The sequence below is a fragment of the Corythoichthys intestinalis genome, chromosome 4 (assembly GCF_030265065.1).
Source record: "Corythoichthys intestinalis isolate RoL2023-P3 chromosome 4, ASM3026506v1, whole genome shotgun sequence".
NCBI lineage: Eukaryota > Metazoa > Chordata > Actinopteri > Syngnathiformes > Syngnathidae > Corythoichthys > Corythoichthys intestinalis.
Genome location: NC_080398.1, coordinates 20,370,574 through 20,392,202, shown reverse-complemented (window position 1 = coordinate 20,392,202; position 21,629 = coordinate 20,370,574). Strand labels below are relative to the sequence as shown.

Sequence of the window (21,629 nt, the reverse complement as noted above, 5' to 3'; positions counted from 1 at the left end):
CGCATGTCTATGTAATGAAATATAAATATTTAAAAAAACAAACAGACTCCCCGGTGGCTTTTAGTTTTAAAGCTTTCTTAATTTCTTTCTCACTCAATAACGATGGAGTTAGATTTGTGTTTTTATTATTCAATCAAAAAACAAAGTTACTTCTATCAAAAACAAAGTTGCTTCAATCAAAATACAGTATATACTTTTAATCCCAAAAAGTAGCTTCAATTAAAAAAAAATGTTTTTGATTGCAATCATAAATTTGAGACAAAAAAAGCATTTGAAAACTATTTTTCTTGATTGAAACAAATTTTTTCATTTAAGTAATGTTTTGCGTTTGGGCCACATTTTGGCTAGGACATTTGTGTCTTTATTATTCAATCAAATAAGTTGCTTCAAACAAAAAAATATATATAAAAAGAAAACCTTTGCACATGTGCCAATCACCGTTTACCAAAGCCTGAGAGGGTTTGAGTAGACTCACTATGAAGCTTTTAATAAAGCCAAGCATTTTCTAACTACTTTATTCTTGTTTAAAAATAATTTGGTGGGGCAGTAACATGTTTAAAACTTATCATAATTCTTACATTTTGAAGTGCTTGAAAACCATTTATAAATGATACTTTGGTGAAAAAAGTGAAAAAACATGTCTTATATATATGTATCTTTTTTCCAATGTAAAATCTGAATAAATGCATTGAACACGCACAAAAAAATGGGGGGGGTTGGGGCGCTACTTCGCGGTTTTCACTTATTGCGGCGGGTTCTGGTCCCCATTAACCGTGAAAAACGAGGGATCCCTGTATTTCTGAAAAGCTTTAAGAAGCAGGACTCATTCCCACCACTCGTCGGGCCGCTGTTGTGCCGACACCGGCCGTCAGCTCAAATCCAAGCCGAAAATAACGCGTCTCCGGCGGACGACGGGAGCGATGTGAGGCGCCCCCTCCATCCGAGAGAATGCCGCTTAATTTAACTCAACAGTGTTTCTTCGTTTATATTACCGCTAAATACACAAGCTTGACGCCAATTTAACGGGAGCTATTTTTTTCATGGGAGATTTGGCTAGCTCTGGCAGTGTTCAACGCAAGCTGCAACGAATGGCAGTAACTTTTTTATATCGCAAAACGTGAAAACGATTGAAACCATTACTCACCAAATTCAATCTGCTGGCAAATACAGGCAAGTGTGTATGCTGTGCTCTGGTCTGCCCCGATGTGGATAAGGCCTGCTTTTTGTTTTCGCTGCTTTGCAATGCAACCGAAGGCTCTCTGAGCACTCCATGTACACGCGTAAGGAGTGTGCGCGTTTGGAATAGTGGAACGCAGCTTGGGCCGATGATTGGTTCTCGTCAGCGAAGCATCTAGATTCTAGAAGGATTTGCTGACTGTGTTCTTAAGTGCTCAGTTGGCGTACTAAGTTAATCACATGATGATAATAATAATAAATAAATAAAACCTCCCGACCCCCCCCCCCCACCAAAAAGAATTTCTCCTCGGATCTACGCAATTCACGTAGGTCGCCCTTTTTGACTTCAAAACGGCGAATTTCGCCGAAAGGTGAGAGATTTTCATGCCTGAATAAGATTTTCTTTTTCATATATTTACCCTTTTAAACATTTTTTTTTTTTTTTTTTCAATTTTTCCTTGTTTGGATCGATTATTTATCATCTAACATATCAGAGAAAATGCGACAGTAACAAAAAAATACAACTAAGCGATAATTATGAGGTAGATATCTGTGACGTTTTTGCAGACGCCATTTTTTTCAATGTGACATAATTTGTTTAAAAGTTTAAAATATGTGAGTGACTATTTTTTTTAAGTCATATTTTGTTTTTTGTTTTAAAAAAAAAAACGAGCCATCAATTAATGATTTTAAGCTAAAAACAACAGACCCATTGATTAATAAATATAATTAATTACTTGCGTTTTATGGCTGGGTTGAAACAAAAGCGGTTGCGCGAGGTCTGTAAACGGAGGTTTCCAGGGTAAAACTGACAAATTAAAACTAGTTCCGGGGCTTAATGCGCCATGAATCTGCTATGGCAGCATCTAGACATATTGTTCTGTCAAACACAACATTTTTTTGCCTTAAAATACAGCAGTTTCTTTTAAAGGAGAGAGAGAGAGCGAGAGAGAGCGAGAGAGAGCGAGAGAGAGAGAGCGAGGGAGAGAGAGCGAGGGAGAGAGAGCGAGGGAGAGAGAGAGAGAGCGAGGGAGAGCGAGAGAGTCAAGTTTCTGAGTTTTTGACAAAAAAGAATAAATAAAAAGTATCATATTTTTAGGACTATAAGGCGCCACTTTTTTTCTCTCTACCCTATGGCTTTTATAACGAAGCGTCATATTCATATATTTTTTAAAATATTTTCTCATGACAAACTAAAAAATGACATTTTCATTTCATTTCACTCCTTGGCCCGGCGCCTTATGATGATGTTTCCAGTTAGGGTTAGTTCAAAGTGTCCAACAACTCTTGAGTTTTCATAGGTATCCGCGTGTGCTTAGTGTATATTCTATTCTCAAAACGCACTCTTAGCTCGTGATAGCTCCATAGGCTGTGTGTGAGAAAACTAGTTCATTTCAGGTACATGATGACTTGTTAAGAGAAGACCGTTGCTGCCACTACAGACAAACCATTTATCTAACCATGGATGAATAGACATTTTTTTAAACAATAGATACCCACATTTTGCAATGACATGGCTTTCAGCCGCTACACTAACGCCAAGTTTCGTCAGATTTCGTCAAAACCTCTGGGGGCTTTCTGGATACATCTTATGTTATATGCCGTGATCAAAAGATGCTTTTTAAAGGATGGATATCAATCATTTGCTGCGACAAGAGGACATTATGCTAGCTCTGATTAGCCATTGTCAACCAGCACTCAAAAGGATTTTATTGGCAAGAACTGCTCCCTCCAAGTTGATCCTATTACAGCAGAACAGTTTAAGGCTAGCCCTGGCTGTTTTGAGTTTTGATTTAAAGAGGATAGATTACCATAGTGTGCCAGAACTGCTATGGTAGCTGCTATGATTGCCATTAGCAGATATATCAGATGCTATGGCAGGAGTTTTAAAAGAAACTTTGAGTTTAGAATATTTGGTCATATTACATAATATATTTTTGATCAACCAAATATGTCTGTGAAACATCACTCTATGTAATATCCTATATTAAAACATGGACACCTGCAGCTTATTGTCAGGTGCATATATGCATATGTCCTATTTTTCATAAATTTAGTTAAATTGGTCCGTGCTTCTTATAGTCTGGTGTACTTTAAGTCCAGAAATGACGATAGTAAAAAGATTTCTGAAAGCAAAGATACTGAGTATTATTCGGTTACATCAGTCTTAACCGAATGCATGTTTTTTTCCCCACTTACTGTTGTCAAAGGTCTCCCACAAGCAGTACACGAGTGTCTAGCAAGGCATCACCAGTGAGTTAAGTTTGAACTTGATAATTTTCATTAACTCAGACCATCATTGATTGCAAATTATTCGAATCAGCGTATCAACAACCAGGGTTGAATACAAGGTTTTGTCAATGGGCCACTAATTTGGAACATCTGAAAATAAAGGTATTACTGTGTAAAATCCCAAAATACTAAACACTATAACAATCTATTGATATTAAGGCTACAATTCAAGCAGTTTCATTTACTTTGACAGTTTCATTTTAAATCCTATTTGTTCTTCAAAAAGACCGGGGGGGCAGGGGGGTTGCTACTTCCAAACCTTGAATCTAACTGTAACAACCATTATCAGCTTGCTTTAACGGCATTCTCAGACTATGTATAGTACTCTTGTGTTATTAAATGATTATGATTAAGTGATTTCTCTTTGCTTAATATTATTGACTGGATTTATAACTGACTGTCAGAGGAAAATGGTTGCAATGACAGAATGTGATTTTTAGGCTATAGTAAAACAATACTGCATAATCTTGAATGCATAATTAAACATGATGTATAATACAACAAGAACAAGTTTATATTTGTTAAGCAGTAAGTTTTGATACAGATTTTGTCACAGATTTACAATGTTGTGAGTAACTAACCTTTCTGTCACACGTGCCACAATAAAAGGAGCGAGGAGAAAAAAGCGCAGGAAGAGGTTGTAAAAAGGAAGTGTCTGAGATTTAGAAAGAAATTAAGGAGAGGAAGATGTTCTTAGAAATCACACTTCTAAAGTACATTTATGAGGGAGGAAAAGGGGGAAGTGGGTGTTGAGATGTACAGGAGATAACGTGGAGCAGAGGGGAGGCAAAGTTAAGACAGGAAAATCTAGTCAGAGGGGCCTCCGTCAATCTGTGTTAGGGAGGAGATGTGAAACAAGAGCGCTCAGCAAAGAGTTGAGTTACAAGGACAAAACAGAAGAAGAGATAGAGAAGGGTGGGAGGAAAAAAAAAAAAAGAGGGGAGAACAACCGCCACCGATGCACAGACACATGCCGCCACACAGCAAAAGTCCTTGCAGGAGTGTTGCGTGCGGATGTTCGTGGTAACAAACTGCCCATCGTTAACATCACGCAAAATACTATTCGCCATTTGTTAACCCCCTTATACAGCACTTATTGAACTCATCGGCTGTCATTGATGGCACTGGATGTCCAATCCATTTTTACTGGAAAAGGCTGGCCGAATGATCACTTCCAGCTCCCCCCGATCAAAAGTAATTGGATGTCTAGCACCAATAATGGCATTTAAACTTTAGGATTCACACCAAATTCTCCCAGTTTGTATGAATTGGACATATGTTGTTGTCAATGGTAGACAATGAGAGAAATACTATGAAGTAATGAAAAAAATAAATAATAAATTTACAGTGTTATGGAGGGCCAAAACTGAGTGCATTTTAGAATTTATTCATTTTTTTTCAAGTTTTTGTTAAAATTATACATAATTAATATATTTTATTCTTTAAAAAATATATTTATATAAAAACTAATAGATTTATTAACAGACTCAAAGTCCAAATTACAACAACAAAGCACAAGAATAAATAATAATGAACCAAAATTATATTTAGAGAAAAAAAAAAAAGTCAAATGCATCGTATATTTCATTGAGACCAGGCATCCACATATCTGAACATCATATTTTGAGTCATTTAGGCCATACTTGTTCATCAAAAGTCAACACTGAGGCCTACATTTCTCAAAATGTGATGTCCAGGTATATGGATGCCAGGTCATTATAAGGCAATGTTTTAAAATTACCAAAACTAAAAAATTGCCCTGTAAATTTAAAATGCCCATCTTGTTCTCATATTTGGGATGTGAGGCAGAATCATATTCTACATCTAGTGTCAGTTGACCATGGAACTCTCAAAGATTAACTACAGCTGACCTAATTTAGCATGCATTTTACAAACTCTATAACTAACTTACAGACTGAAATGTATCATAAGGCAGCTTTAGACGCTACAACAAATTGCCACATCACTGGGAGGGTCTCAACAACTGCTGCTGTCATCCTCGCGAGTCAGCTGACTTTGCAAATATGAGCATACACACACACACACACACACACACACACACACACACAAAAACAATGTTGCAAAGTTAACTGATCCTGATCAGTTTCCTTTTCCTGTATTTAGTAAAGGTGGTCGAGCACTCGCAGAGGTGGAGCTACAATATTTGTGAAAAGACCGACACTATAAAAGTTCGAGATAGATGATCATACGACATTGTGTGACAATGTGTCACGCCTTCCTGATGAGTAGTTATCTCAATATGGCACTGACAGCAAGGTCGGTAAGGAGAATGGTCTTACTGTAAATCCGTGAATTGTGACCGCAAGGAGGAAATTTACTGCTCGAATGACTAATGTGGGTGGAGAATAAAAGCAACCGGTTAGAATTAACTAATAAGGGGTGTAATCACAGAGTCTCTTAGAACAGGGTATTGTGATGTTTAATTCGACGGCTCTCTAAACAAAATCATTTTTTAATGGCCAAAGGACAGCCCATATAGAACAAAATATCGTAAAATATTTTGATGGTCTAATACTTCTGTGTTGATCTCACGTGGGGCAAAAAAGTATTTAGTCAGCCACCAATTGTGCAAGGTCACCCACTTAAAAAGATGAGAGAAGCCTGTAATTTTCATCATAGGTAAACCTCAACTATGAGAGAGAGAGAATGAGAAAAAAATCCAGAAAATCACTTTGTACGATTGTTAAAGAATTTATTTGCACATGATGGTGGAAAATAAGTATTTGGTCAAGAACAAAAGTTCATCTCAATACTCCGTTATGTACCATTTGTTGGCAATGACAGAACTCAAAACGTTTTTTCTATAAGTCTCCAAAGGTTTTCACACACTTTTGCAGGTATTTTGGCCCATTCCTCCATGCAGATCTCCTCAAGAGCAATTATGTTTTGGGGCTGTCGTTGGGCAACACAGACTTTCAACTCCCTTCAAAGATTTTGTATGAGGTTGAAATCTGGAGACCGGCGAAGCCACTCCAAGACATTGAAATGCTTCTTACGAAGCCACACTTTGTTTACTAGGCAATGTGTTTGGATCATTGTCATGCTGAAAGACCCAGCCACGTTTCATATTCAACTCCCTGCTGATGGAAGGAGGTTTTCACTCAAAATCTCATTCATCCTTTCCTTTACACAAATCAGGTGTCCTGGTCTCTTTGCATGAAAAATGCCGTAAATAATTATGTTTCCACCCCCATGCTTCATAGTAGGTATGGTGTTTTTACAATACAATTCAGCATTATTTCTCTTTCAAACACGGGAAATTGCATTTCTACCAAAAAAAAAAAATTTTTTTTTTTTTTTTTGTTTCATCTGACTATATGACATTTTCCCAGTTCTCTTCTGGATCATCCAAATGCTCTCTAGCAAAATTTAGGTAGGCCTGGGCGTGTATGGGCTTAAGCAGGGGGACGCGTCTGGCTCTGCAGGATTTCAGTCCCTGGTGGCAAAGTGTGTTATTGATAGTAGCCTTTGTTACTTTGGTCCCAGCTCTCCCCAGGTCATTCACGAGGTCCCTCCATGTGGTTCTGGGATTTTTGCTCACTGTTCTTGTGATCATTTTGAACCCACAGGGTGAGATCTTGTGTGGAGCCCCAGATCGAAGAGATTATCAGTGGTCTTGTTTGTTTTCCACTTTCTAAAAATTGCTCCCACAGTTGATTTCTTCAAACCAAACTTCTTACCTATTGCAGATTAAGTCTTCCCAGCGAGGTTCAGGTTTACAGTTTTGTTTCTTGTGGTGTCATTTGACAGATCTTTGGTCTTGGCTGTAGTGGAGTTTGGAGTGAAACTGTTTGAGGTTGTCGAGAGGTGTCTTTTATACTGAGAATGAGTTCAAACACGTGCCATTAATACACATAACGAATGGAGGACCGAGGAGCCTCTTAAAGAAGTTACAACTCTGAGAGCCAAAAAATCTTGCTTGTTTGTATGTGACCTAATACTTATTTTCCACCATAATTTACAAATAAATTCTTTAAAAATCAGTGATTTTCTGATTTTTGTTTTCTAATTTTCTCTCTCATAGTTGAGGTACACCCATGATGAAAATTACTCTCATCTTTTTAAGTAGGAGATCTTGCGCAATTGGTGGCTCACTAAATATTTTTGCCCCAATGAAACAAGGTTTCATAGATCTATGAGTTGCAATTCGTGTCAAATACTGATAGCGCGTTCTTTTGCAGTACAGTGGTAGTCACTATTTGTGTTCACCCACCTGATAAATGACTAATTTCCATCAACTATATATATATTTATGCACCATATATTTGTGTAGTGTGTTGACTTATGACACCCTTGGTTTGATCATTCAGTCTTCTATTGGCCATTCCGCACTACTCCTGTGACTGAGGCGCAGCTCCTCAGTGTTGTCCTTTCTACATAGTCAATGATTTAATAAATGATCATGGTGACGATAGAAGGAAATTGTGACGACACATATTATTTTAATCGTTTTCGTGATCCGTATCACCCAGCACTTAAACTATCATATGAATTAGTGATTGTCTGATGACTGATAACTTATGTACGTGTATTGCTAAAAAACATACCAGTACAATACATCAAACCATTGACTACATTTTATTTTAATGTCAACCTTTTCTCTGTTGTGCAAAATAAATGCAATTGTAGTCTGGGCACATAGGCAAAAACAAAACTGTCACACTGACAATTTCACCTAAATGAACAATTTAGAGACTTCAACCAGCTTAACATGCATGTTTTTTGGAATTTGAAAGCAAATCACATTAGCCGGGAAAAAAACAACGCACTTACAAAAAAAGCATGCAAACTCCACATGGGACATTGAACCCAAAACATCACAACTGTGAGTTCGACGAAACAACCACACATTCCACCATGCTTTTTTCCAAATATTATTTCAATTTCAATTCCCATTGCTCTTAGCTTTTAACACTGCAATACCAAGATAAATGTGTTAGCCTGCTAGCAGGTCACAAGTCACAGCTGGCATAATGATGTGGCATCTGATAAGACAGCTGAGAAACTTTTCTAGGAAAGCAGAAAGCAGAGTAACACCATTGTATCACCAGAGATTCAGTTGGACAAAATATTATCCATTCACTGCCATTAAAGAGTCAGCCCTTCGTTGATCAAAACTAAGAGTGATGAGTACCAGCGATGGCTATTTTACTACATTTCCTTTAACATTATAAAACCCTGTTTTGTTGTATGATGCAGCTTGCGGGTAATTTTAGAGTTCTGCATAGATGTAGTTCGATTTTACAGTACGCGTCACTTCTTTGGACCCCACAAGTTGAGTGAATCACCAGCAGAAGAGCTCAGCTAATTTCGACTGAGTAATTCACTATCGATTCTATGTTATTCAACAAAATTCAAGGTAACAAAGACTGCTTATCAATGTCGACACAAAATGAAGTGGTGACCTGAACCCAATGTAATGACACACATTGTCACTGGTCGCTTTGAAGGAGTTAGCAGAGCATGGATGAGAATATGAAGTTTCAAGAAAACCTAAAATTTTCCTTAATATCTGATAAATGACGACAATCTATATTTTTTAATTTTAAAGCTGGATAATTGATATTTTCCAATGAGAATGTCATTCCATTATCGCTATTTCTCGCATCAAAACCAAAATGTACAGAAACAATAAAAAGGGTATTTTTATTCCTCCGAAAGTCGACAACAAAGTTCAGCTCTTTGGAGTTCCCCTAAGAAGCAATATAAAGTTGGGGTAACTTTCGACTGTGGGGGTGTCTTGTTCATCACGTTTGGGTGTTTCCGTCTTCTCACTTTCCTTGAATTTCACCTCCTTATGATAAGCAGCCGCCCAGAAACGCTGCTTGTCTTACTAGAAGTGTTGAATCACGAGCCACAGTCACAGGAGTGTGGTGGTCCAGAGCGTGGGAGGGACCTCCGACGCCGTGATGGGTCCCCGTGACTGAAAATGAGGAAATGGCAGACGCACAACTTCCTCTATTGACACACATCAAGTGGGGGCAAGACTCAACGGTAGCCGCTCCAAACTAAATCACCCCCACCCTGCACACACACACTCAACAGGCACCTGTTGAGAATGCTTTCCCCACACTTAAGTGACTGGATAAATTTAAAAAGTGAGAATAAAGAGCTTAAGTATTAGCCTTTTTCACAACATTGGCACGCGAAACTCGAAATGAAAAAAAATCCCAATCTGAGAGTTTGTTGGAAATATGCCCAAACACATGTGTTGAGGTAACCCCCTGACTGCCTCCAAACCCACTGCTTCACCACTCCCCAGACACATGGTAGTCACCAGTCATATTGTATTCCAGCAGACCCATGATCACATGATTTGTTAGACCATGTTGTCCATCGCGCACACACATACACATAACCTTTGGCACAGTAAAAAATTGAGCATACAGTAATGTTGGCTAATTTTTTATTTTGGGGAATTATTGAGGCACATAAATGCAACTACCGGTAAGTATGTTTATACTCTACATATGGGCATAATCGTCGATGAATCAATACAATAGAAAAGTGGAATTGATAGAGGATTAAGTTAATGTCTATTAAAAAGCAGGATGTGATACAATATTTTTTAAAAAAACTAAAAAAAAAAACAAAAAAAAACAAGTATCAATAAATATTTGTTCAAATGACAGCCAACCATCTGATAAGTTACTTGAATCAGATATTATATGAACAAATGAGTAGGATAGGATAGTAACTACTGATTATTTAAAATCAAATAATCTTTTGATTTTTCTTAGGGGAAAAAAATAATCAGATATTATACAATTAGATTTTCCCACATTAAAAATTATTTTCAACTTGACAGTGCAGACAAGTCCACAAATATGTTGTTGCATGAACCTCTTTGAAGTCTTTCAGAAAGACATAATGAAGGCCCATTTAAAAAGTAAAAAATAAAAAAAACAGTTAAACGTCGGTGTCAAATAGCATTACAATGAGGTCATGGACCAACACACAAAAAAAGTGTAACCATTCCATTCATAAATGTTCTCAAATATGTACAATTACTCTAAAAATGACCCAATTACATCAAAGTGGCTCGAGCATTGAGAAGACATAAAATAGGTACAGTACCGGTAAATTCATGCATGTCAATTCAATCTGTCCTGCCTTATTTCCCGCTCATTTGGTGTACTCTTATGTTCCACTCTGGCTTCATTCCAGAACAGTAACATTTGAAACTTATAGATTAAATTATCATGATCATCATTGTAGTAAATGCACGTTTACGGTAATGAATACAAATTAGGGCTGGGAGATATGGCCTTAAGTACGTATCACGATAAATTGAGCAGATTTACCTCGACAACGATAAATGACGATAAATTCGCCCAAGCGGACTTATATAATTTGAAATTTTGAATCAATGCATGGAATACAAATTAACCGTTTCTCGTTAAATTTATTTATCAGCTTTCAATTTAACAATTGCAGATGCAGTCTAAACATTAAGTATTGAAAAAAATCTTGTAAAAAATAAGAATTCTAGTGTGAACATTTATAACAGCTTGTATGACTTGAAAAATTTATAACATTATAAAAATCAATATGACGACTGTGCAAACATGTCATTCTAACACAAATGACTTGCAGCTTTAACAGTACACTTCAGACAACTTATTGGTAATGGCTGCTGTGGCATAATGATTCAACACAAGTGTTTAAGTCAAGGTTTCAGGGTTTTTTTTCCCAGAACAATTTTTTAATACATGCACCCCCCCCATACAGACACAACCAGATTAAAGCTGTATTGCTCTGATGCCAATGAAACATTTAAGATTTTATAATGGCAGAATAAAGCAAACACATACGGAAAAATAGCTGTGGCCATTAAACTGTCATATTATATATAGGCTTCACTGTTGGATTATACTTTATGCTGAGTGCTTTACCATCATGAAAGCTTTCAGAGAAATCACACAAAGATACCAAATAACGCGACATAATGATTGCTACATGAAGTCCGTGCCCAGTCCATTCATTAATTTCAGCCGTTTCGACAAGGTTAGAGCCGCTATCAGACTCCATCACGTTCATTTGTACCGTTAGCCGCTAGCGTTAGCCTGTGGTTTGGCTACAAGAAGAAAGCACTTAAAGCATCCTCTCCTGAAATCATTAGAACCAGGGAGGACAACGGGTGAAAGCCCGCCTGGAACCCGCCAAGAGTTTACTTAATGTCGGGTGAAAGTTTGGCGAAGCTAACTTAAGCCCGACTCCATCCCGTTCACTTGTAGCGTTAGCCGCTAGCGTTAGCCTACCGGGCTTCTGTTTGTTTGGCTTCCTGAAAACCATGTGACTCCATACGTAAGCACACTGTCTGCTTTCTTAAAGGGGAATGAACATAGCCGAACAACACAGAGTCAAAACGGGATGAAAAGACTATATTTTCTTGTTTTATTAAATTACCAAATTTACCGACATGGTCAAAATTACGTCGGTCATCGTGAAGAATTTCGGTAACGGTAAATTTTCGGTTTACCCCCCTGCTCTAATACAAATGAAAACATACAATATCTGTGTATGTTAGCATTTAGGGAGTGAACGTGTGTTGTTGTATCTTTACAGTTTTACAGTCCACATCATTTTGATACTTCGCTACCAGGCAGAAATTCAAATAGAGCTTTTGCTCGCTTGTAACAAAATGTATCTAGACATGCTAGAAGACTCAAGCTATTCTTATTCATTCATATATTGGCTGAAGTTTCATGGATCATTTAACCTGAGCAAACCATTAATTGTTCAAGTGTAGCTTTTGGCTCAATTCCTGGAGCGTCTTTAAAGGCTGAGAGCGTGGGTTGCCCTCAAACCACACAGGAGTTAACTTCCAGGCTGCCTATGAAATATTCAAGTGATCCACCACTTTGTCCATCTCCATGTTGTCCATGTTTTTTTTGTTTTTTTCCTGGCAGCCCCGACCCCATAGCAGAAACGCCAAAGACTCAGCATAGCTATTTCTGTTTGGTCGCTTCTGTATACATAAAGATGCCCTTTTTTATGTTTATCTCGAGCAACAAAGCCTAGAATTGTTGTGCGGTAATTGCTAACAAGATGGATGGCAGGGATTTATTATTATTATGAGTGGTGGTGGGGGTCACATGTTTTCAAGGCCAGCGAAACTCCTAGCTATCTGTCATTAACTCTAACAAAGCACATAATTGTCCCTTTACACACACATTTATCATGAGTGCTGCCAAGTAAAAACTGCACAATACATGTATGACTGTAAATATGTGTTATGTGTAGTGGTGTAAGAGTTCTACAAGTACTGACTGTCAGCGAGGCCATCACAGTATCCAAATGCGATTGGATGAGTGAGTGTCTGAATTAGGGGTTGCAGCCAAGAATCAATAACGCCTTAAAAAGGTGTGACTGTTTAATAAAGGAACCAACAGGTTGCTACCGAAGTTTTTCTTTATAAAAGTGTCTAGGTCAAGAAATACACTTATGCGTTTACGAAAATGTTGCAAAAACAGTGTTGCTGTAAATATTTACAGAAACGTTGCAATGAAATATTATCATAGCCTGTGAGCAAGACAACAGTTTTTAACATTGTCCGCCATGCTACGAAAAACAAACATTGTTTATTTCCCCATTTGGAAACAACTGGCTTTATTCTTTAATACAGGGGTGGGCAAACTATTCCACAAAGGGCCGCTGTGGGTGCGGGTTTTTTGCTGCAACCCATCAAGAGGACACCTTTTCACCAATCTGGTGTGTTATAAGTGCAATCAGTTGATTGCAGTCAGGTGCTTCTTGTTTCCATTGAAACCTCATTGGTTAAAAGCTCTGTGCTGGATCAGTTGGAACAAAGACCAGGACCCACTGCGGCCCTCGAGGACCGGTTTGCCCACCCCTGCTTTAATAGTTGTATCGAGGAATATCGTAAATAGATTTCTTGATCGCAAGGTACTCATAGGTTCCCACCCATAATATAGATTTTTAATGATCGAATAAATTTACCAATTAACCAATACTAGTAGAGGCGTGCGAAATTTCCGATTCTTAGCTTATTCGCGATTCGGCCGTGGAAGATTCGAGAACGATTCACAAACATCCAAATTCCGATTATTGAATTATACCAGGTAAAGCTGAACTAAAACACAGTTAGCGCAGTCTTCGGGACGCAATGAGGAATGTACAGAGAGTATCATGTTCAACTCCTGCCGCTATATAAAAAAAACAATAATACCTGAGTGCGGCCGACAGCAGCTACAAACAACGCCCAGTAACTAGTTGCTACAAACATACGGCCACATAGGGTTACAGTAGATATCACGTATATGTAGAACTAGATGCGACATGACAGACGACGGTGGCTTTTGAACATGTATAGACCCTACTCACCTACGTCACAAAATGGGCGTGTCGCTGTTTCCGGCCGCCATATTGTACCTATTTTTTAGACCTATTCTCATTGTTTTCAATTAGTCGAGCAAGTTATAGAGCAATTCATGGAAGCCCTGGTGTTATCTGACGCTGTAAACTCATTGGATGCGTTGCATAAACGGCGTTACGTGGAAAAGCTTCAGTTTGTCCATTCGCCAGATCCGTATTTGATGCCTAAATCGATGTTTTTTGACCCGCTGCCTTCGCCGTCTCTGCCTGACCCTGATATTTACAACCATCTTGTCCACACAAAATCAGCCTATTCTCACGAAAGTTTGAAAAACTTTAAGAGCTTGGAGGCTTATAAATGCTACGTTGCTGGTTGGGTGAAACAGGTCTTCGTACACGAAAATTCAGCAGGAATCTTGTGCTTGGAAGGTGAGTTACGAAATTTTCAATTCAAAATCTTTTGTTCTTGCTAACATCCACTGTCAAGTCTAATGTATTTCATGTCATTTGTCAATGGAGCTAGGGCTTTTAATGTTTATATGGTTTAGCGATAGCACTCTCACTACATACAAATATAATATGTAATAAATATGAAGTGCGATAGCACTACTCCGGATTGTCCCTTGTTGAATTTATTTTTTGGCTTTTGACCTCAATAGTGAAATTGTAAATTATTTGTATGACAACTGTCTGATTATCCCCTTATAATTATATATTTTCAGGTAGTTCATTCACAACGTCTGAGTGTATGTTGTCGGCGATTAGCCTAGCAATGATCTTAATTGTGGTTGTCAGCCCCAAACCCTCTAAATATATATTAAATGCATCTTACCAGATATAAAATGACTACTACATAATCTGTGGTAGTCGTTTGGAGCCCAGTTTTCTCGTCGAATTGCAGTAGTCAATCTCTGTCTCCTCTTCGGGTCTCTCGGAATACGGTAAAACTTCCAAGTCTCTCCGTCTATCTTCTCTGTTTTTGCAACCGACCGCCACACACGACTTCACCATTTTGATTATTAATGTTAACGAGCAGAAAAACACGCCATAATAGGAGGAATTTACGAAGCGCAAATGCATTAACAGGACGAGTATACGGACAACATAGCGCGGGGGCGTGGCTGGGACGTCACGTGAGTAGGGTCTATAGAGAACTAGATGTGAAATGACAGACTTGCCAGCGTTAGTAAACAGCCGCCATCTTAAAGCTGTAGACTTCTCTAGAAGGCTCTGTTGTAGCGAACCTAATTCACTTTTAATCTAAAATACTTCTAAATCGGCAAAATCTTGACTTAAATCCATCTTTAAATGATGAAACCGTTTTAAAACTTTGACATGTGGAAAGTAGACGGAAGGGAAATTATTGATTAACGGGAGCAATTTTAACAACTTAACGGCTGATTCACAACATTAAATTAATTGAATGTAGTTTAAAGCTGCTGATACAGAATGAGGACTTGAGAATTTTATTTACGGTTTTGAACTGTTAACTTGATACTGAAATATTAGTTTGGTTTAGCCTGAGAGGATTTTTGAATGTACATCAATAATCGATTTATAATCGAATCGGAGCCTCTGAATCGTAATCGTAATCGAATCGTTAGGTGCCCCAAGATTCCCACCTCGTAATACTAGTTAATCTATTTGGCATTAAAAGATAATTCATTGCAAAGATCAGTCTAGTTTTTGTGAACCGATTCCAAACCAGCCTCATGAGACAAGAATATCTTGCACAACATGACCATTGCATATTAGTTATAATCATGAGCAGTCTGTGTTGCATGAATCCTACCTGCAGTCCATAAACAGCAGAGAGAATGGCTCGTCTTCCGTCTCACTCCTTTTTGCTGAGTCTTAACTGAGGTCATATACCTGAGGAAATACAATAAATTCTGAACATTTTTTAGGATTACTTTGAGGATTTTTAATCCCATAAAAGTACTGTTGGATAGCAGAGAAGGCTATGAATTTAATAAAGGGTGCACTGAGTGTGTACAATAGTGCGTTCAGTCATATGATTCATCGATAACTTATCATGCAGAGATTACAGAAGTTGGGGGTGGGGGTAAAAGAAGCGAGCCACATCCTGTATCAATTGCAGAGATAAAGTCAGTAGGGTCAACATAAGCCTGACTTTGCTGTGTTTTTATATTTCCTGTTTTAATTGTGTTCTACTTTATTAGAAGATGTAGGCTGAGCTGTAAAGAGTGCGAGAAGATTCAAACCAGCATATGTCAGCGATGAAGTGTTGTAAGGGAGGAAGCAGGAAAGCTCCGAGGTCATGCCAGGACAGCGGGAAGCAGGGATGAAGCAGATGTCCAATTATCCTGGGCTGCTATTATTGCCATTCAATTTTAAGATGCTGCTGTTGGATTCTATATTATTCGTGCACTTTACTGTACATCTTCCTTCACAGCATACAATATATGTATCATTCAAAGTGAAATAATGTATATTAGTTTAAAGAGTAAATTTCTGTATTGTCCAAGAGAAAGCCTTGTTTTTAAACAAATACACTAAGCATACCTGTCCTTTTCCTTTCAGCTTGTTGTGTTTATTTCTATTATTATTAACTATTATTGTAATTTAAGCACTTGTATGAAATTCTGAAATAATAGCTCAGGGGTTCTGTCTTGTATTTCTTTTCTTACCAAATGGTGCTGTGTACCAGGTGTCACCAACATGGTGACCACGGGTACCAGTTAGCCCTCAAACAATGTCATAAGTAGCCTATGGTTTTGATCAAAATGAAACTCAAGTGATGGGACATCATGATTTTCTGGGAACATTTTAGAGGTGATCATTTAATAATTTATATGGCACTTTTTAGGACACTCAAAGACTTTTTACTCTGCATTATTTTTTTCACTACACATGACATGATGGTAAGCTACAATAGTAGCAGTCTAACAGACGAGAGGCAGCCTATTTGCACCATCAGTCCTTCTGACCACCATCATCCACTTGTTCTCACAGCACTACAATTGGAAAATGTAAACCCTTGCAGAGTTTTATTAACATAGTCTGTTGGAAACTGATCTTATGTTATTGTGAGAAATTACTGTAATTTCCCGAATTTAAGGCGCACCCGTGTATAATGCGCACCCCAAATTTACTTGTAAAATCTAGGGGAAATTATTGTACCCGTTTATAACGCGCACCCTAATTTTAGCACCAATAAATAGAAGAATACAAGAAAACAGAGCTCGTGTACAGATACAGAAATGTCATTTTACTGACTGGTAAAACACAGCACATTGGTAGTTACATTACCATAAACTGACAATATTTACGGTAATAATATGATTTGACAACTTACCAGAATCTAGGAGAAAACAAAACAGTTGTGACTTTTCTTTTAAAGGCTGCTGTATAACTTGCTCGTTTCATCGCGATGAATAAATGTTTCTTCCATGGATTGATACGGTAAAACGAAAGTGAGAACGTAAGTCTGAAATCCGTGAGAGCTCATCGCTGTCAACACGACAGTAACAATAGGAACTATTGTTATTTGGGTTTGAGTTTCCCGAGGGACAGATATAGTTGACAGACACACACAGGAAGTCTGTTGTTACATTTGTTAAGGTCCGAGTTGCGGAGTTGCAATAAACGTTGACTCAAATGAGTTCAAGAAACTAAATTCTGTGCTTGATGAAGAGTGAAAAAAGCAGAATTTAACACAGACGAAATCATTCGGCCGATTAGCGTGAAGTATTACCGAAACAAAATGGTGACGTCACGTACCGTAATGGTCGGCAACGGGTCGCCGCATACGTTTCTTCAACACAACATGGCCGTGTCAATTTTTAAAAAAAATCGGTTTATATATATATATATATATATATATATATATATATATGTATATTTCTGTCTCCATCCATGTACCCGTTTATAATGCGCACCATGATCTTACAAGTTGATTTTGGGGAAAAAAAGTGCGCGTTATATTCGGGAAATTACTGTATTAACGTGATCAATGTCTTCATATTAATGACAGATATCATTAAGATATAATTAGGCATGTGGCGGTATGATATTCCTATGGTATGATAACCTTAAGCCAAAATATCACGGTTTCAGGGAATCGCTGTATTGCAATTACAGCTCTAGAATGTGTTACTTTGAGATATTTGAGTAAAAAATGAAGTTTTTTTTCCATTGAATAGGATTTTTATTTTTCAAAACATTAACAAATTGGAAGATAACTATAACGTTAAGTTAAAATAAATTTAAGAAAAAAAAAATTCTAAATAAAATTAAAATAAATGCAGTCCTTTATTAGTTGAGCCTACACCCACAACCACAGCTCAAAATTATTAGCATCAGAACGAAAATAATTATTTATTTTCTATAAAAAGCATGTGTGTATGACTCGTATCATGTTTACATTATACACAAACCCTTTCTCAACACGGACAGTTGCCAGAGAGAAAAAAAATACCTCGTTTTACCACAGCTAGACACACTAAACACGCTGGAGTTAACTCTCGTTGCTGGTGGGAAACGTTCATGACAGTGTGTACTAACCTTTAATTTTGTATGAATGCAAAATCATATTGGAGGTATTGCCTCCTCGGCAGCTATCCTCCGGAAACATGTTTTACATGTCGGTTGGCCCTCCTTCTCCAAATCGCGGCCGTCTGGCCATGTAACTTTTCTGTAGCCGACGTATTCCCATACTCGTTTTCTTCGATGGGGGGGAATTTCAGGAGTTACACCTCCTCCAGCCATCGGGTCGCACAGCTGGCTCACAGACACTGAGCAACAACCAGTGGGGGAGGTTTGAGTCTAAAAACTGAAAGCAAGGGATTTCTCCATGCATTTTTGGGACATAAAAAATAACTAATACCTTAGGGACAGTATGACCGAAAAATTTTAGCGGTTTTGAAACCTTGACGTTTTCATACCACGATATACCTTGAAACCGGTAATCGGCACATGTCTAGCAATAATCAAGTATTTTTTGAGAAAATTTGTTTTTTCGGTGTGTCAAACAGGTAGCATTAATCTGTACCTAAGAAGAAGCTTTCTCTTTCAACAAGGTACCTGACCTCTTCAAAAAACTGGGCAACCTCCAACTTTATGTTGATAATTAGTGATGCACGATAATACATTTTTCAGTCGATATCGATAACCGATAATTTCCTGCCCCTTCCACCCGATAATGTCACGCCGATAATTCTATTCAAATATGTATTTAAAATTTTAAAGTATACAAAGATCAAATGTTACTGTGCAAAAATGTAATTTAGTGCTATTTTTTTCCGCATCAAATGTGAACAAGTAGTAAATTTCAACAACTAAACAATGGCAATGACGTTGGCAACAATTACTTAGAGAGTAAACACCCAAGTTGCTCAAAACTGCCTTTAAAAGTAAGCCATTCCTAACATATATCACATTACTACACTGCAAAAACACCTCCTTAAAACTAGCAGAATTGGACAAAACTGTTGATTGCGCACATTTGGAGGCTAAATCAATTATATAATTATCGGATTGCATTATCGGTTGAATTTCGCTTTATCTGGATTATCTGTGTGACGTCATAATTGCCATTATCGGCCGATAACTATCGGTGACCAATATTATCGTGCATCTCTATTGATAATACAACAAGGGCAATTGTCCTCGCTGGCTACCTGTGTCCATGTTGGTGAGCCCTGGCCTAGTGGTTTTCCATAAAGTGCTGCCCCACATATGACAGTGCCACTTTTAATATTTGACCTGATCAGACATAAGGAAGTTAAGTGAGGAGCATCATACCTGCATGGGCGTCTCTAGACTCAATCAAACAAGCCGTGTGTGTGTGCGTGTGCCCAATGCAGGGGAAACCAAACCCAAGCCAGTCGAGCTTGTCAGTCCGGTCTGTCAGAGGGGCGAGCCAGCCTCATCTACCTCTGTAATCACACACAAGCCCACTTGCATGACAGGCCTCCCCACCCTTCAAGTATGCACCAGTGCACAAAATACAGGGTGGGTGCGTCCTTGTTATGAAGAAGATGGTGATGAGGATGATGGTGAAGCGACCACTCACTGACATATGGCTAAATCCCCCTGCGTGCGTGTGCATGGCAGGCAGGTGACGTGCGTGTGATCAGGTTGGGTTTTGGATATCAGCCCAAGTCGTCTATAATTAGCAACTCCTCAATTGGACTCTACGACCCCTCTCTGCCCACTGTACAGTATGCATCTCGTTACCTCTCACCTGGCGGGCACACATGTATCCTCCAAACTCACACAACAGAGTACACTGCCGCGGGGAATAGTAAATGGACCCCGTGACGTGGTTCGCGAGTCCTCCCGTGACCTCGTTCAGAGGCTTGAGGACGAGGAACCGCGGAACAGCTCGGAATGGAAGTTACGGCGCGGACATATACTACATAAAGTATTTAAAAACATATAAATACTTGTATTCAAATTCAAGCAGGCTGTGTTCGAGTTGGAATGTTCGCACTCACCTGTCACCTGTCCTGGTACTCGTCGCCTCCCACCGCTCACTTCCTGGTTCGTGTCGACCCACGCTGTCTGTTTTTCGTCTATTTTATAATTTTTAAATAAATAATTGGAATCCCCTCATCGAATCCACAGACTCGCTCGCACTCCTACACTTTGTATCACAACTTGGTCCCGCGGTGTCGTCTTTGGACAGCCGGTCAAACCTCCACCCCCTCGCCGGAGGTGACTGCCTCCTCTGGCCCACTCCAACTCCTCCTGCTCCGCCTTCCGAGAACCAGGAAGCGGCTTGGCCTACTTAAAGCCCAGCCGGGCGCCTATTGGCTTCGGCGGCGTCGAAGGGGAAAACGCCGGTCGTGGTTGGCAGGACCCCGGGGGGCAAGGAGAGGAGCGAGGGCAGGGCGTCCGATTAGGTCAGTGGCGGGTTGAAGACAGGTGGGAGGGATACAACAAGAATCAACAGGTGGGTGGTGATAAAAACGCTGTCAAACGAGTCAACTGATATTTTATCACGCCACTTACGTAGCTCTGAGGGTGGTCCGCTTAGATATTGGCAGTTGTGAATAAATGATTTTAATGGAGGGCCAGGGGGGCCACGTACCCCCGGTGGCCGAAAAGTGTCTTTGCATGCAATTGACTATCCTATAAACATAAAAGTTGTAAAACAATAAAACTGCAACAAAAATGAATTAAATTCACAAATATTTATTATGGGTCAAAATTATTTTTTGAACAGATCATGTGATTAGCACCTTAGACGGTCATTTGCTTTGCATATACGGTAATTTTCACTTTTCACAATTTAAAAAAAATAAGGGAAAGCAATTTTATTTTTCAAATGATTTTTTTATTTGATTGAATTTTTTTTTTTTTTTTTTTTTTTTTTTTTTTGATCGAAGCAACTTTTTTTGGGATTGAATGATTTAGACACAAATGTCCTAACCATAATATGGCCCAAACACAACAAGGATTGCTTCAATCAAAGAAAGAAAGAAAAAAAAAGCTTTTAAATGAAAAAGTAAGTGTTCAAATGCAAATTTGTCAATCTCAAATATTTTTTTCGCATTCAAAAACGTTTTCTATGATTGAATTTTTTTTTTTTTTATTGAAGTGATTTTTCTTTTTGAAAATATATATTTTTGACTGAGTAACAAAGACAAAAACGTCCTAGCAAAAATGTGGCCCAAACACAAATTAACATTACTTCAATCAAAAAAAGTTGCTTCAATAAAAAATAAAAAAAAAAAAACCTTGACTCTAATCAAAAAAAAAAATTCGATCAAAGAAAAATAGCTTTAAATGCATTTTTTTGAGTTTCAAATTTATTTTTGCTTTCAAACACATTT

At 38.3% G+C, this 21,629-nt stretch overlaps 1 protein-coding gene across 1 annotated transcript in view; it reads right to left on the bottom strand.

Annotated features, from left to right (window-relative positions):
• zbtb7b (zinc finger and BTB domain containing 7B) overlaps window positions 1-20,690 on the bottom strand; it is a 44,888-nt gene extending 24,198 nt beyond the window's left edge. Inside the window, exons 1-2 of the mRNA XM_057834567.1 lie at window positions 20,289-20,690; window positions 15,620-15,699 (exon numbers count right to left, since the gene is read on the bottom strand). The gene's annotated coding sequence lies outside the window, so the exon portion shown is untranslated. The remainder of the gene's footprint in view (window positions 1-15,619; window positions 15,700-20,288) is intronic.
• Between the last annotated feature and the right edge of the window lie 939 nt (window positions 20,691-21,629).